This window comes from Ailuropoda melanoleuca, chromosome 15 (genome assembly GCF_002007445.2).
Source record: "Ailuropoda melanoleuca isolate Jingjing chromosome 15, ASM200744v2, whole genome shotgun sequence".
Taxonomy (NCBI): Eukaryota; Metazoa; Chordata; class Mammalia; order Carnivora; family Ursidae; genus Ailuropoda; species Ailuropoda melanoleuca.
The window spans coordinates 66,264,775-66,282,139 of record NC_048232.1 but is presented as its reverse complement, the minus strand read 5'-3'; the positions used below and the strand labels follow the sequence as shown (position 1 = coordinate 66,282,139).

The following is a 17,365-nucleotide window of genomic DNA, read 5'->3' as shown; positions in this document are numbered from 1 at the left end:
GTGTGTGTGTACGTCTATAGCATTATTGGTATAGGCGCTCCGAGAATCGAAGTCCTTCACACAGAGTTTCACATGAATCAGCAGCTCACGTCAGCAGCTGCCTGGGAGCATATGTTACAGATGGGCAATGCAGAGCTCAGGAGAAGGTAAGTCAGTTCCTCGAGAATCCTAGTGCATGTATGGTTGACCCAGGATTTCCCATTTAACCGAGTTCAGCCAACTCAGTCAATTTGGACAAGAATCAAGGTCCATCTAGATGCTTCACTTCATATAAAATCAACCTCAGATGATTATATTTTGAGGGGCTTGGTTGTGTTAGTGTCTACAGATAAAGTTGAAACATGGGAATTCTAGAAACCACAGTATTCCGTAAACAGAAGGATCTGTCCTTTCAATGTCAGTACTGGGCTTTGGAGCTAAGACACAGAGCCTGGACAGTTACTGGATGGAATCATGCAACAATCCAGTCTTAACTACCCTCAGGAGCATAAGAACTAGAAAAAGCTGTTTGATGCTGCTTTATGGGGGGTCTTGGTTTTTCCAGCCCACATCATCCTCAATAGAGGACCCTGCCTCTGATCCAAGAGTCTCTCTCTGCGCCCCCCCCACCCCATCTCAACATGCAAGTTCCAGCTCCTCACATGCCCTGCTCATGCTGACAGTTGTCTGTGGCTCTTCTGCTGCATGGGGATATTGGTAGTCAGGGGGAAACTCTCCAGACTCTTTCCTCCTGCGGGTCCTAGGTGGTCCACAGAGCGGCTCCCAGACCTGCCTGGACCTCCACCTCCTTGGCGGTTTGGTCAGAGCTATACTCACCCCTGTACTCATCCTGGGGCATCCAACTGCTGGTTCAGATACAGAAATCTGACAGATCTGCTAAGAGCCACCCCAGATAGTTTTTCCACCCAAGTGAGACAACCAACTTTAGATCAGCCTCTAAGGGATTACATTTGTGGGAGAAAAATATTTGACATCCTTGTATTGTATTAACCAATGCTGTCCCTTAATCCCAACATTTCCTTTCTCTCCTTGGTGCTTCCCCCATGCCCCTAACTCCCTTTGAAGCAGTTGGGCAATTCTGTGCTGACTGCCCCAGAGAAAGGATGTTACAATGGAAAAACAGCCGGGAAAAGACTCTTCCTGACTTTTGAGTTTCAAAAGCTTAGGCCATTAGGGAAATGGAAAAGACCCACAGAAAGGACAAAACATTTGGCAGCAATGTCATGAGTGAGAACAAAATGCCTCAACAGCCCTACTCCCTGAGCTTCAAGAATTGGAGAGAGCCAGAAGGAAGAGCAAAAACTGGTGAAATCTGGGTCAAGAGGGCCTGATCTGAAGGGTCCATGTGGACGTGAACAGAAGCAGCATCCAGAGACCACCCATAATCCACCCCCATGACCCTCTGCATCACCCAGGCCCAGGGGCTAGACTGGTTGCCATCCGGTGAGGATTTTTCACTGACTGCTTAGCAGAAATAACAGCTGTCTGTGGCCCCAACTTGGCTATGATGTCACAGCCGGACTCACCCCATGTGACCAACCCAACGAACAATATTTCTGGGCACTTTTAGGCCCCCAACAAGGATGGTGGGGCCCTTGGGCACCTGGCAAGCTTTGCAGTGGGAGGAAAAGTCCCTGTGTCTACAATTAATAGATGAATGGAACCAGTTCAAGATTTTCCCTGAACAAAAATCATGGTTAAGCCTCACCTTTATCCAAGCTCTCCTAAGTATATGCTACCTTGGGCCTTCTCAAGGGAACCACATTGCTCTTGCATGTTGGACATCTTTGAACTGTTTCCCACAGAGCCGGTCCAGGGGTCTATTTAGGTGATTCTACCCTGTGTTGTATTCCTAGCCTCTGACCAAAACTTGACCTTGATCTTGATCTTGGGTAATTGCCTGGTTTACCATGTTCTCATGCTTCTCATTGTAGAACCCTGCCCGCCCCAGCTCCCAAGCCAGGAGGGTTTGTATACCCTTCATCTCTCCAACTACACTAGGGTGTCAGTTCCAACACACAAGCCATCCTCCTTCTCATGGGCGCATCAATCACACACCTAGGTTCCCCAACTACAGAGATACTCAACTTGTGCCCCATCTTTTCTAAGATGGAGGGAGTTACAGATGAAATGGTGTCTTCAGGCCACACCGTAAGTAGCGGAAGGTGGGGGTTGTGCTTGGGATGAGTCAAAGTATTAGATCAGTAGAACCAGGTTGAGCCAGCAGCTGGTCTGGATCCCTTCTCATCACTCTCTTTCCTCCCATGTGACTGATGTACAGCCCGCTCTCCTCTTCACTTGAGGAAGCACAGAAGGGTGGCTCTAGACCCTAAGGAAATCCTTCTCCTTTAGTCTAGAGGTAAGATCCCAAAGGTCACGAAGTGGGCCTGAAGGGCAAGTGCCAATAGCTGAGGTTTGAAACTAGAGAAGGAAGGGTACAGGACACCAGGTAAGTCCTCAATGCGAAAGTTCTCAGATCATGTCTACACTGAAAGATGACAATGGAAAACACAGCATGGAAGTGTCACTTCTGATTTACAGAACATATGTATTTTCATCTTTGCATTTTCCCCTTGCCCTTCCCTGCTTCACAGAGGTGTGGTGAGGCCTAATGTTGATAAAGTGTCCTATAGGTCTCAGATAAAGGTTACTGTAGAAGTGCAAGAGTGAGCACCATCGCTGACATTAATCACCTGAAGTCAAATGAGCACTAAGTAGAATTAAAGTTTAAAGGTATAGGAATGTTAGTGTGGGTTTCAAAGTTTACCACCATCTGGGGGCAAAAAATGTACCATAAAAGGCAATCTTTTTCACAGTGAAGTCATAAAAGCTTTCGGAATAAAAAAAATAAAAAATAAAATAAAAAAAAATAGAAAGAAACAAACATCAAGGGATTATTACGAGTGACCATGAAAGCAGATTAGTTAGCAAAAACAAAGCAGGTCCTCAACCAAGGTGACAGCATGACTGATTTTTGTGTAAGATTTTCAGAACAAGAGTGTTCATTGTGGTGCCATTTTTCCGGATTAAATACCAGCTGAAATTAATGGGACATGGGTCGGGGTGTGTGTGTGAAAATTCTTATTAAAATACTGAGATTTTTGTGATAAATTACGGTAGCTAGGGGTTTGCAGTTGGGAGTGTGGAATGCTTTAGAGTATTTCTCCTACCAATTGCCCTAGCAATCATGCCCATCTTAGGAGGTTCACTGCCTGACTTCTCATCTTTGGTGACCTTGGGGCAAGTACTGCAAGTCTTTTGTGCCTCAGTTTCCTCATCTGTAAAAAGGAAATAGTGAAAACTCTATTAGAGTTGGTGTGAAGAAAAATAAGTTAACATTGGAAAAGCATTGGCACGTGGAAAGTCTACTAAAGAGTTTACAGTCATTATGATGATGGTCATTGTTATAACTTGACTCTACCCTTGGAAACATCTTGAACAGGGAATCTGTTGGAGACTGAATGTGCCCCATAGAATCCCCAGAGAAGATCTAAGGACCCAGGGAAGAAAAAATTGAGAAGAAAAGACACCAGGTAGAAGGAGAGTGGATCTGCCATGAAGGCTTTCTTGAAAAGATTTCACATATTCCAAAAGTTTTTTCGCATTATTCCACCTCATCTGAAGCCACTCTCAAAATAATATTTGACCTGTAGAACCAGACTGTTCCAAGCATACTCAAGCCTTGTCTTTAGCCCAGTATTTTGAAGCAACATTAGATACAACAGCATCATTTGGCCCTTCTCTTTTAGTGGTCATGACATTTTAGATAATGGAAAGGAGATGGATTAGTAGTCATGTTTGTCAATTATTTTTAGCTCTCCTCCTGCTGAGTGCATGATGGGATTATAGTTCTGGGTCCCTTGGGGCATTGGATGGGGTCCAGTGGCTAGTTCTGGTCAGCGAGTTGAGAAAGGCAGTGAAATGGGTCACTTCCAGGCTGAAGCATTTAATAGCCAACGCAAGCCCCGCAAATCTTCTCCTTCCATCTGGCTTGGAAGCCAGCAATGCTGGAGATGGTGACTGTTCATCTGCCTTCCTCCCTCAGTGACTCTGATAAACGATGAACAGAATCACCATTGCCACCCCTCTTCCCACCAATCCCCAGTGGACAGGTAGCATGAGTGCGAAAGAAACTTCTGTTGTTGGAAGCCACCATTTAAGGGGTTGTAATTACAGCATAACCCAATCTCTCGTGACTGATACAGGCATCTTTAGTGTGAAAATCTACTTGCATGCTAAACAGTGAACTACAATAGTGAAAGTCCATCCCGACTACTGTCCCCGGTAGATTTTTGTAAAACCTCTTGTGTTACAAGATTCATCCTTTGGCCTGGTGTAAAATCCTAGCTCCTTGGTTCTGCTGCTCTAATCTGACTCTCTGTCCCACAGCTTTAGTAAGAAGCCTTCTTCTCGAATTAGACCACAATCTTTGCCATGGACCCTCAACAAGCCTTATTCATTCCTCCCATCCAGGGATTCTCATACTGTTTGCCTAACAGAAGCAGCAATGACTACGATTGTCTGCCTATTTAAATCCAATCCTTTGATTGTAATTGCTACTATCTTCCCAGATAGCAACGGAGAAATGACTGTGAAACTATAGAGCGTGATTACACTGTTCATTATTATTAGCAAACATAGACTGACACGTAAAATACAAGAGGGCCACACGAGGCCCAGTGACAACACCAAGGGCTGAAGCAAGGCTTACGGTGTGCAACTGAGGGCCTGGCACACCAATATGGGTATTCTCTATTGGCCACAGTGCTGCACCCAGGGCTTTATCCTGCAGCTGCACTATCACGAGTGTACAAAATTGCACTTCTGAGATATTCGCTGCACAGTGTTTAGCATGGTGAGAAAGTGGGAATGCCTCAGTGGCCACCAATATGACACTGATTAAATAATTATCCTAGATCCCTTAGCAGATATGCTGGGCAGGTGATAAAGGAGTGAAGTGGAGTAATATGTATGGACATAGACAGATAAGCACGATAAGTGGTTGTGTAAACAAAGCACCCTGAAGAACAGTATGTGTGGTATGATTTTATGTTGCTAAGTATATTTTATGGTCATAAAATCTCTGGAAGGATATTCATTCAGCCAATAGCAGTGGCTAAGTCTGTGGGGTAAAACTGCTTGGATGGAGTGAGGAACTCACTTTTTACTATAGTCCTGGACCTCTTGTAAGAAACCTTTATTACTTTTATGATGATGGTTATAATTCTATCGTTCGTTGAGCACTCAGTACATGGCAGGCTGCCACTAAGTTCATCTGATAGTCCTCCTGATAAAACATCATGAAGAAGTATTTTTATTATCCTTACGCAATGGACCAGACAACGGAAAGACAGAGAAGTGAAGGAACCTGCCCAAAGCCACTAAGTTTCAAAACCGGAATTTGAACCCACATGGTTTACCTACGTGTTGTGCGCTCTTAATTGCTGCCCTGCAATCAAAATAAACAATAACAATTTTTCAGGGACACCTGGGTGGCTGAGTCAGTTGAGCATCGACTCTTTGTTTCGATTCAGGTCATGATCTCAGGGTCATGAGATCGAGCCCTGCATCAGGTTCTGCGATCAGTGGGCAGCCTGCTTGAGATTCTCTCTCCCTCTCTCTCTGCCCCTCCCCTCACTCACACTTGTGTGCAACCCCCCCTTTCAACTAAATAAATCTTTTTCAAAAAATAAATAATAACAATTATTTAAGTTTGGTCTCCCTTCAAAGGAATTCTCACTTCTGTGATGCCACTTTTGATCACGTCAGGCTGTCGCTTCATTCAACAAACTTCTAGTAAATATATGGTCAAAGGGCCTATGTGGGATACTGCAAAGTATACGAGTCAAAGAAGTCACAATCCTGGCCATTCAAGAACTTACGAGAAAGATAAAGAGAGCTTGAAACCTGGAACAGGGGGTGCTGTAAGACTGTGATGAGGTTCTATGAATTCAGAGAAAAGGGGAGGTATTGCCAACTCCCGGAAGCAGAGTCAAGCCTGAAGACGAAAGGGCTTCACGGAGACCCACTCATTTGTTTGGCTGGAGTGAAGGGGAGCCATAGCCGAGGCTGCAGGCTGCAGAGGTGGGGCGAGAGGACACCCTGCTGAGGACTGTGGGCTCTGTTTGATAGGAAATGAGATCCCATGAGAAAATTTTTGTTAGGCCAGTGATAGGGTCAGAAGAGCAACATAATGATACCAGTAAATATTTATTAACTGCTAGACAGGATGCTAAGCATTTTTACATATACTCCCTCATTTCATCTTCAAAACAACCTTGAGAGGAAGCTATTGATACTTTTCCAATTTTACAGGCGCTGAAATAACAGGCCCATTGGGCAGCACAGCTGGGAAATAAGCCCAAGCAGTCTGGGTCTGAAGTCTGTGTCTTTAATTTTTCTTTCTTTCTTTCTTTCTTTCTTTCTTTCTTTCTTTCTTTCTTTCTTTGGATCTATTTATTTATTTTAGAGACAGAGAGAGAGCAGGGGAGGGGCAGAAGGAGAGGGAGAGCGAGAATCCCAAGCAGCCTCCTTGCTGAGTGCGGAGCCCAACGCAAGACTCAATCCCACAACCCCAAGATCACGACCTGAGCTGAAACCAAGAGTCGCACGCTTAACTGACGACCAACCAGGCACCCATAACCACTTTCTTACACAACCTTTTGCCAGAGAAATATCTCTGGTGCCAGTGCATGGGGTGTGTTGGGGAGGAGAGAACCTTAAAGGGCAGGAAAGCTGGTTAGGAGACCATTACCAAACTCCAGGCCACCCACCCAAACTCTGATAGCATTTTGCCCCAAAGCACTCATTTGGTCCTTCATCCTTTTGTGAGCTTTACATATGAATGTTAAAGTTCTTGAGCACATAAGAAACAGCAAAAAGCATATTGTTTCTTTCTTTCTTTTTTTTTTTTAAGAAGAATTATTTACTTGAGAAAGAGAGAGAGCGAGCTGGGTGGAGGGACAGAGGGAGAAGGAGAGAGAATCTCAAGCAGACTCCCCACTGAACACAGAGCCCAGTGCAGGGGCTCGAGCTCACAACCCGCAGATCATGACCTGACCTGAAATCAAGAGTACAACGCTTAACTGACTGAGCCGCCAGGAGCCCCCAAAGCATGTTGTTTCTATAATTCATGAAACATATAAACACACACACACACTCATATATCATGTAAAAGGTTTGGAATTAATAACTTCTAATATTCTGTCATTCTGATTCCCTAGGGAGATCTTGATGACAATTAGAGTAACAACCCGCAATGCATGGCACTTTGTAGTTTTACGCTTTCCTGCGGGCAGCCACTCTCGCTCCGACCTTTGGAGCAAACTTGTGAGGCGCACAGAGCGAGTCCTACTTTTTCCAGAGGAGAAGAGAGATTAGGTGAGTTTAAGAGTCCAAAGTCACAGAGCTCTTAAGCACTAGAAGTTGGATTCAAATCTAGGTATTCAATTTTAAGTCTGGTACTTTTTTTTTTTTTAAGTTGGAGAAAATTCTATGATTCTTTATGACCGTGCTCTCTTAAAAGCACCACCTAACCTTCACACTAAACTTGGTTTCTGAGAATATCACAGTTTCAGAAATTGGGTTCATCTGTTCAGCATTGAGAGGGTGGGCAGGTGGGACGAAACCTGCTTTCGAGGCGGCTAAACATTAGCCGGCACCGAGGGATCCGGCACCGCGGGATCCGGCACCGCGCGATCCGGCACCGCGCGCACAGCCGGGCGGGTGCTGCCACGCCCACGGCACCACGTCGGGTTGGAGGAGCCCGCACCTTCGGTGCTGGGTGGCGTTAATTTGGCTGCCCTTGCGTTCATCCATAAACACTTTGATGTGGATGGACTTGGGTATGAAGTCACTCTCTGACTCACTTCAACTTCAAAGAAACTAATTATGAATGAACTCACCAAGTATGTCAAAAAACTGGAAATCATTGACAATTCCCTGCTAACTTTTGCAAGAAACCCTTCTGGATATGATTACATGAAATACTGTGTGTGGAAGTATCTAGCATCGTGCCAGGCCCACACTGGTCTTTCAGTAACCGATCATTTCTGAGCACCACCCAGGCTGGGCTTTGTTCTGGGTGCTGGGAATAGAGCAGCGAACAGGTGAGGCTCCTGTCCCTGAGAGCCTAGCTGGAGAAGACAGAGAATGAACGAGTACATGAACAAGAAGGTATAGCAGGTCTTGAGAAGTGCTATAAAGAAAATGAAACAGGTAACGTGATGGAAAGTGGCTGTGAATGACTTTAGGATACAGCGGTCAGAAAAGGTCTCAATGACAACATGTCTTTCTTTGAAGGGCCAGCTATCCCAATGGCTGCAGGAATTTGGGCAGTAGCACACATGGGCGTAGCCTGGGAGGGACTGAAAGAAGGTCATGGGTTGGGAAAGGGGTGTGGGTTATACTCAAGTGTGAATGGGTGGTGAAGGCAGAATGGTGTGATCTGTCGTACTGGTCAGAGCTGCCTCTAGCCGTTGGACAGAACACGGAGGGGAAGGGGAGTCTTAGCTCAGGCTGCTATCACAACATACCATAGACTGGGTGTCTTAAACAACAGATATTTATTCTTACAGTTCCAGGGACTGGGAAGTCTGAGATCAAGGTGACAGCAGTTTCAGTTTTTGGTGGCCTGCTTCCTGGCTCACAGACCTGTCTTGTCATGTCTTCACATGACAACACAGAGCGTGAGCTCTGGTCTCTCTGCCTTTTCTTAAAAGGACACTAATCCCATCTCGAGGGCTCTACCCCCATGACCTCATCTAACCCTGATTACCTCCCAAAGGCACCATGTGCAAACACCATTGCACTGGGGGTTAGGGCTTCAACATGTACCTTTTGGGGGGGACAAACATGCAGCCCATAACAAGGCAGGTGGAAGTGAGAGGCAGCTGCTGGGGAGGTCTGGGTGAGAGGTGGGGGACCTGGGCCAGGATGGGTAAAACTAAGTGGAGGTACTAGATCGGGCTTGTCCTTTGGAGTTGGACCCCACGGAGCAGACCCTGCATAAACACTTCCACGTGTGGCTACTCTTCTTCCTTTCCTCCCTTCCTTCCTTGCAAGAGTCCTACTTCATTTCATTTGTTGAGTTTTGGCATAAGGTATTTCTTAGGTAATTTACATTTTTTTAATGCATAGATGATAATTTTATCCAAAGACAGGTCAATTCAAGTCGATCCAACAAAACTTTGTTGAGCATTGAAAACATGCAACCTCTTCACATCAGATGCTTTTTCTATTCATTTCAGTTCAACAATGGGTTGTGATCGGCAGTTATGAGCTGGGCACCATCTTTGGTTCTGGAGGCTCAGATGAAAAAGACACAGATCTAGCCCGCCCTCAACAGTCTCACCGTTCAATAATGGAGAAATATGGGCAAGGAGATAAAATATGATACAGGAGACAAGTGAAACCCAGAAACATGTAAGGTACAGGACACCCAAACAGTGCAGGGGGAGAGGGCACCCCTCTGAGAGAAGAAGAGGAGAAAGGTTTCTTGGGCAGGTGTCTCCTGGCCTGAGTGTCAGGGAAGGACCGTTCCCTGGTGGACAAGGATGACGGTGTCCTGGGTTGGGGAACAGCATAGGCAGATGTATGCAGGAGCAAAACTGCAGGGCTTATTTGGGGGAACCGCAGGCCCCTCCGTATTGCTGGAGCAAACATAACAACAGAGGGAGACAGGCCACCAACAGAAGTGGGACCCAGATCAGAGAGGGCCTCATTTATTACGATGTACGAGCCCGTACTATATTCTGTTAGTGACGGGGAGTCAGAAAAATGTTTCACACAGGGAGACGTCATCAGATTTCATTCAACTCTATGTATTCACCAAGTGCAATTTTAAGACACACACCGACACACACGTCATTTGAGAATATTCGCAAAGGTGTGTGAAGGAGAGACTTTAAAAACATGTGGCTTCAAGGAAATTATATAATTTGGAAAGGGCAGAGAATGAGAGGAAAAATTCCAGGGGCTCAAGGAGAGATTCTCGGCCCCTTTCCAGTCCCTGGGAAAAGTCCGACGCGGGAAAAGCAGCCAGTCTGTTATGTCTGCAGGCGTCTGGGGCCAGCCCTGCTCCTCCACAGAACGGGGCAATTCATGCAGAATGTAAAGATGAGAGGTGCCCATTTTCCAGGGGCTTCAATGGCAATTCCAGTTGCAGTAAGAAAGTGACAGGAGCCGGGAGGCCTGGGGGTGCCAAAGTACACATTTCTAGTGGGCACACCATTAAGGCCTCTAGTAAAAAATCCTAATTGTGCTCAGAGGACTTTCATAGACCTTGGCAGCCTGGACACGGGTGTGGAATGTGCAGCTTCCAGGCCTGGCTGAGAGTCGTGCCTCCCAGCATCTCGGAGGGTCTCGAGAGAGGACATAGGAGTCTGCACCAATGCCCAGAATCAAAATTAACTCGAATTCCACTTTGATATCTTTTTTTTAAGATACCACATGAAACTCGGGAAAGGGGGTGCTGCAAACTGCAGCCTCGAGAGGATGGCATCACTCCGCTGTTCTTACTGTGCAGAACAAACTGGGAATGTCAGGGTTCCGACATGGAAAAATCCCCCTGAGGCTACCAAATGTTGTTGGCTTTTTGGCTTGTTTATAGAAACTGTAGGGGGGCAGCCCTGGTCTTGGTAGTGGGTAAAGAGGCACAATGGAGCTCAGGGCACGGCTAGGAAGTAAAGTGGGAATCACTATGTTATTTGGAATGAAAATACTTGAACATTCTCTCTCATTGGCTGCTATAAAAATCTTATAAATCTGCATCGCCCAATAGGATAGCAGCTAGCTCCAACACTGTTCGAACTTAAACTTGGGTTACCCACATTTCAAGTGCTCAAGAACCATATGTAGCTAATGTCTACCCTACTGAACCGTGCAGACTGAGAACATTTCCATCGTGGTGGAAAGTTCTGTTGGACAGTGCTATTTTAGATACCAGCTTCGTGGTGCCTTTTTCTCAGCCATAGACTCTGACTGCTGCTTCATATATGGTTGTGATGAGAGCAATCATTACATTAATAATAATGATAATGGCTCATATTGTTGAGCTCTCACTCTGTCGGGCCCTGTGCTAGAGCCTTTCCATGTCTGCCAGTTTAATCTATTGAGAAGTTATTTTTTTTTCTCATTGCTTCCCCCATCCCAAAATCCAAGAGGAAGTGGCCATTGGAGAGATTGGTGTTACAGAGAGCCAAAAGCCAAGTTGACTGACGGCAACATATCTCCTTGTCCTTTGTAAGAAAGCTAAGTTTGTGGAGGGGATTGTGCTAGGTCCCCTGGAAGGGGAGAAGAGGGAAGGGAGGAAAAAGTGGGAGAGAGGGAGAATGAGGCAAATCCCCTAGACTGAAAAGAAGATAGAGGTCAGAAAGTCCTTTTTCAGGGTGGAAACAGAGCCCCACTCCCTGGAGCTGGGCTACTGGTAAGATTCCCAGAGGGGAGCGGCTGTCTGTGTCTCTAGGGAGGCTGGACCTAAGCCCTAGGTTCCCAGCCCTTGCAAAAGCTTCTCTGCCACAAACATGACACAGAAGCCCTGGAATTACTGAACTTTAAGGGATGTCCGGCTGGACCACCACTAGTCCCTATGGTGCCTATGTACTTACTAGAAAAAGACACTCTCTCCCTCATATTGAATATTTTATCATTAAGTTAGTATGCTACTGATATGGGCTGAATTGTCCCCCCTACGATTCACATGTTGAAGCCCCAACCCCCAGTACCTCCGAATGTCCGTATTTGGAGACAGGGCCCTTAAAGGGTGATTAAGTTAAAATGAGGCCATAAGTGGGACCTCATCCAATCGGACTGATGTCCTTATAAGAACAAGAAATTCAGACACACTAAAAGACAAAAGGAACCCACAGGCACAGAAAGACCATGAGCAGGGCAGGTAGGGGGTGGCCATCTGCAAGCCAAGGAGTGAGACCCCAGAGGAAGCCAATACTGCCAGACCTTGATCTTGGCCTTCCAGCCTCCAGAGCTGTGAGAAAATAAATTTCAGTTGCTTAAGCCACCTAGCCTGTGGTGCTTTGTTATGGCAGCCCCAGCAGATCAAGACAATTACTATGCAGTCTGACAGCTCTCCCTCGTTAGTCTTTCCAGAGCCCGTGCTGGGCGGCGGCCCTGACTGTGGGCTCGCACACCGAGACTCTGCTGCGCGTGTCCACCCTGCACACCTGGACCGGTGCTGCAGGTCGGTGAAAACGGAGGGACACAGAGGACACTTAGTCCTTGCAGGGCCTCCTAGGACTGTGGGTGGGGAAAGGAAGCACCTTCTGGAATGAGGTGGGGCAGGGTGTGGCCCCGCATGCCAGTGAGAGCCTGTGAGTGATCGCCTGGGTGGGCGCCTGGCTCTGGGGACCTTACTGCTCCAGGACTTGGCCAGGAGGCTGGAATCCCCATGTCCACCCACCCACTGCCATAAACCTTCACTGGGGTTCCTGATGTGAACGGCACCCTTAGAGGAGACACTGCTGTGTAGTGCACTGCCTGACCCGCAGGTGGGATCGGACCATGCAGAAATCCGCAGCAGCAGTGAGAGACTGGAGGCCAAAGAGACTGGAGTTCCATCTTCTCGCCAGACCCTAGAGCAATTACCTCGATATTTCCTACCAACCTAACAGAATGGGAGATTGGAAGTGAAGTTGATTTCATTCAACAGAAATAGATGACATGGCCCTTCTTGCACATTTAACTTTGTGAAATAGGATTCATACTTTATGTATGATTCAGAAGCAGGGTTCCAGCAGGAAACTGCCGGCATGCTCAAATGTAGTAACTAGGGAGGGATGAATGGGATGATTTGCAAAGATGAGGCAGGGTTAAGAGAAACAAGCCAGAGACTATGAGGCAACCTGGAGCTGGAGTCAGCTGGAGTGGTCACTTCCCAGCACCTGACGGGTGTGCAGAGGGAGCAGTTTTGGGAAGGGTAGAAGCTCATGAGAGGGTCATATGACAGGAGCCATGGCCATCAGTGGAGGTGAGCAGCCATTGTCCAGCAGAAGCCTAGCAAACAAGGAGCTGGGGGAATAAGTCCCCCAACCCCATTTTCCCACCCTCTGACCTCTACCATAAGAGTCGTCACAGTGGAGCCCAGCCAGAAGCCCAAAGTAGGGTGGGAAGGATGGAGAGAGAAACTAGAAGGGCAAACAAGACAATCCAGCCCACTTTCTAAACATGCATCTTTTCATCTAGTCCTCCAGTGAGCCTCTGGTTAAGCCCTTACTTACAGATATAAAAGTTTAGGCTTAGGAAAGAGGTTAAGGGTTTTTGTCTCACTAGATCTAGAATGTAAGCTCCATATGGACAGTAACCATGTTTGTCTTATACCCAGTTATATCCCCAGTGCCTAGAAAAATGCCTGGAATGTAGTAAGGTGCTGACTGCATGTTTGTTGAATGACTAAATGAGTGAACTTCTTCAAGAGCACACAAGTACTATGTAGTAGTGTGGGATTTGAACCCAGACTGCCTGATGGCAAAGTTCGCAGGCCTAAGGATCACATCAACATTCTTAAACCAAGGTCTACAGATCCTTATAAGTCTAAGACTTCGCCAAGATAATTCTAAAATTTGGTGATTTTGTGTATTCATTTCAGTGATAGCCTTAAGAGGTAAAATACTAGCATATCCTGGATCACTTGCATGATCATCTATTCCGTAAACAGAGACTGTTGTGAGATTTCAGGGCCCAAGTCTGTGTTTGCATTCACTGTCATATTGGCACAAAATGGTACCATTGTAATAATCTTCGGCTAATGAGAAAGGAACATGGGTGGACTTAATTCCTAAGTGATTCATAAGTGATGACATCATGGAATACCGTACAAACAAGGAAAAGAGGGGTGGTGTGCACACGAAAGAACTGACATCAGGGGGTCAGAGCCAGTGTCTAATAGGCAGTGATTTAGGTTAATACAAACACCATCTCTCACACTAATGTTATTCTGAATTGTACTGCTTATGTAGCAGTTTTGGTTTTTTAAAATTCCGTTTGTTTATAGTTGCATAGGAGTTTAAACATAATTTTATGCTTAGTTTTGGTCAAAATATTACTTAAATCAACTCTAAGTGTTTTTCTCTTGAAAATGCATTCAGGGTTAAACAAGTGTGAGAAATGCTTGTGCTGTAGTCTACAAACCATGGTATAAACTGCTTGCAGCAACAACCCAACAGAGTCAGCCCAGACTTAATTGGGGATGTTTGGGGAAAGGGGAAAATCAAGATTTCCCAAAGTTGGAAATACTTATTATTTATTGAGAACTTATTAGTCACTGTACTGAGTTCTTTTACATGTGCTATGGACTGAATTGTGTCTCCCCAGAATCATATGTTAAAGCCCTAATATGATGGTACTTGGAGATGGGGACTCTGAGAGATAATTAGGTTTAGATGATGTCATGAGGGTGGTCCCTTATGATGAGATTAATGTCCTTATAGGAAGAAACACCAGAGAGCTTGCCCCCTCTGCCCTCTCTCTCTGAGCAATGTGAAGACACAGCAAGAAAGCAGCTGTCTGTAAGCCAGGAAGAGAACCCTCACTAAGAACTGAGTCCACCGCCACCTTGATCTTGGACTTACCAACCTCCAGAACTATGAGAAATTTAAGCCACCCAGTCTATCGTATTTTATTATAGCAGCCTGAGCTAGTGCAACAAGTATCATCTCAAATCCTCCTAACAGTTTTGCAATGCAAATATTATTTCCCCATTTCACAGGTGAAGAAGGTGAGGCTCAGGGAGGTATGTAACTTGTCTAAAGCACACAACTAGAAAGAGGAGAACAAGGATTAGTTTATAAAGGCTTGTGAATACAGGTTTATAGATTTTTTGAAAGCTGTCTATCTTCTAAGTCCTTATTAACAGTTGACAAGGGTTAGTCTTACCATCTATGGTGAATGTCATACTGTTAATACTGACAGAAGCAGTTCCTAGTCCCACATAGAAACTGTCCAGAAACGTCCTCGACTTTGTACTGACAGATATTGTTACTAATGGGGTGTCAACTAGGGTGAACCTGACAATTCAGCTTTAATTATTTTAAAATTTTGAGCATATTTGAGCCTAACTTCTCTTCCCATTGAAAAGCGATAGTGTGTGAGCCGGAAGCGTTCTCTAGTCTCACAGCTAACACTTGGATGAAGGAGGATCATGGGAGCTCAGCTTGGCATTGCCATTCTAACCCCTTGTAGTGATTCTCCGAACCCCAGTGGCTCATGCAGGCTGATAGACTGCATAACGGGGTGACTTCACAGACAGAAGCAATTAATGACACAATTCTTTGTAGTTATATAGTGTGTCAGAGTCCACAAAGAAAATTCACATACGTCAGTTCATTCATAAACTGAGTCTCAAAGGTTAATAATTTATTGAAGATCTGAGCCCAGATCTTTAGAGTGACTCAAAGTCTGGTGCTCATTTTTGCTATTCTATTGGTTCCCGCAGTCTGGAGCGTGGACTCCTGAGAGGCCATTGTGTGCTCGCAAAGGAATCTATACCAGCATATGCTTGAATTGCTAGGAATGTAAATTCCATGAGGGTAGGGGTTCTCTAAGTGGTTAAAAGCCAGGGCTCTGAACCTAGATTGCTGGATTCAAATCCCAGCTCTTCCATTAGCTAGCTGTGTGATTTGGGGCAAGTACCATAACCTCTCTGTGCCTCATTTAAAAAATGTATATTAATATATAATATGTAATAATTTAGAATAAATTAATAATATCTACATTATAGTGTTTTAGGACTAAATTAATGAATATGTATAAACCTTTTACATACTGCTTAAAATAATGAGTACATAGAAAGTACTCAGTATACACTAACTATAATTATTATTACTTACCACTGAATTAGTCAGCATCTAGATTAGTGCCTGATAAATAGTGTACCCTTCAAACACCTGTTGGATGAACTGAATAAATATTTTAATTGAGGACTCCCCAAATAAAATCATGGAGAGGGAATCCTTAAAACAGTTTTACTTTAAAAAGTAAAAAGAACATACCTCTCTGTGACAGTGACTTCTGTCCTTGAATTGACAACATTTCTAGGTGACTTCAAATAGCTGGAAGAAAATTAATTTCAAATCACTTTTGGCTTTTGAAAAACAATTTCGCATCAGTGGCTAGCACACTTGGATGGCATCCAACAGGCCCTCACGAAATATTTGTTGTTGATGATAAATACATTATTTTGGGTCTGTTTTAAGCAGGAACAAAGGAGAAAAGGGGATCTGCTCTGGAAAACAATTTCTGGAGAGACTTGGCAAGAGGAACACAGAAGGCTGGTCTCAACGTAGCTGATACTGAATGAACGTTTCTTGTTGCGTGTCAGTCCTTATTGTAGCAAAGGTAGGCTCTATCCTGAAAATGGAATTTCAAGAGACTTTTTTTTCCCTTCCCGGAATCCAGGACCTCTGCTTTTCTGCAGTAATTTGAGAACCAGGAGATTGGAAGTAGAGATGGGTTTTCACCTAGGTGAGAGGCACAGGCTGGGCACACAGTGTATCCGCAAAACACTGTACCTCAGTTTACCCAGAAATCCCTCAAGCTGCACCTCTCATGATTCAGAAGAGACCATAACTCTGGCCAGCAGTGATCACGGACGTATGTGAGCAACTTTTCTAATATCAAGGAATATCGCAGCTCAGGGAGTTTTTGTTTTGTGGAATGCTGTTTCTCTCTTTGCAATCAACGTTGCTTCCCTTTTCTTCTTAGACATTTTTGACTTTTATGAATTTACTTAGAAAATTACATTCGCAGAGTAATTGGAGTTCCTCCTTTCCAGGATGGATTTGACCCTCCTGCCCTCCCCCACTGGGAATTTTCCCTGAGACAGGTTTGCAGAAAAGCACTTGGGGTCTTTTCAACACACGGTAACTGTTCACAAGGCACAATTGTTTGTCTTCAACTTGGAATTCATCTCCACTGAGCCAGGAACAAAATCAAGGCGACAGAGGCTTTAAAATTCAGACAGGAAGTTCTGCCCTTTTGACCTGGGGAACCAAGAGGAAAGTGAGGAGGAAGACGATAAAGAAAAAGACCAGGAGGAGGTCTGATATCTGCACCTCTTATAGACCTTCTACGTGTTCCCAACAAAGTTGTTTAAGGTAGAGGTGCTTTTAAAAGACTACTGATGAGCACCAAGTCAGCCCTGAGATACCCCCTCTCCCGCCCCCCGGCTTCCATCCGGGCAGGCTCCTGGTTTTAAAACTCTTGTGCACAGCTATGACTAAGGCAAATAGTTCTAAGAGCCAGGGAAAGAAACTCGGAGAAGAGTTGTGTCCTGTAGCCCTTCCAACAGAGAAGTGCTTCCACACTCCGGGCTCCCATTTCCCACCTTTCCTCTCTCCCTTTACACATTCACGTC

At 45.2% G+C, this 17,365-nt stretch overlaps 1 long non-coding RNA gene across 3 annotated transcripts in view; it reads right to left on the bottom strand.

The window, feature by feature from the left end:
* LOC117796489 overlaps positions 1-17,365 on the bottom strand; it is a 103,916-nt gene that overhangs the window by 9,120 nt on the left and 77,431 nt on the right. For all 3 annotated transcript variants that reach the window (XR_004621040.1, XR_004621041.1, XR_004621039.1), the window contains one exon: positions 16,002-16,061. This is a non-coding gene — a long non-coding RNA (uncharacterized LOC117796489). The remainder of the gene's footprint in view (positions 1-16,001; positions 16,062-17,365) is intronic.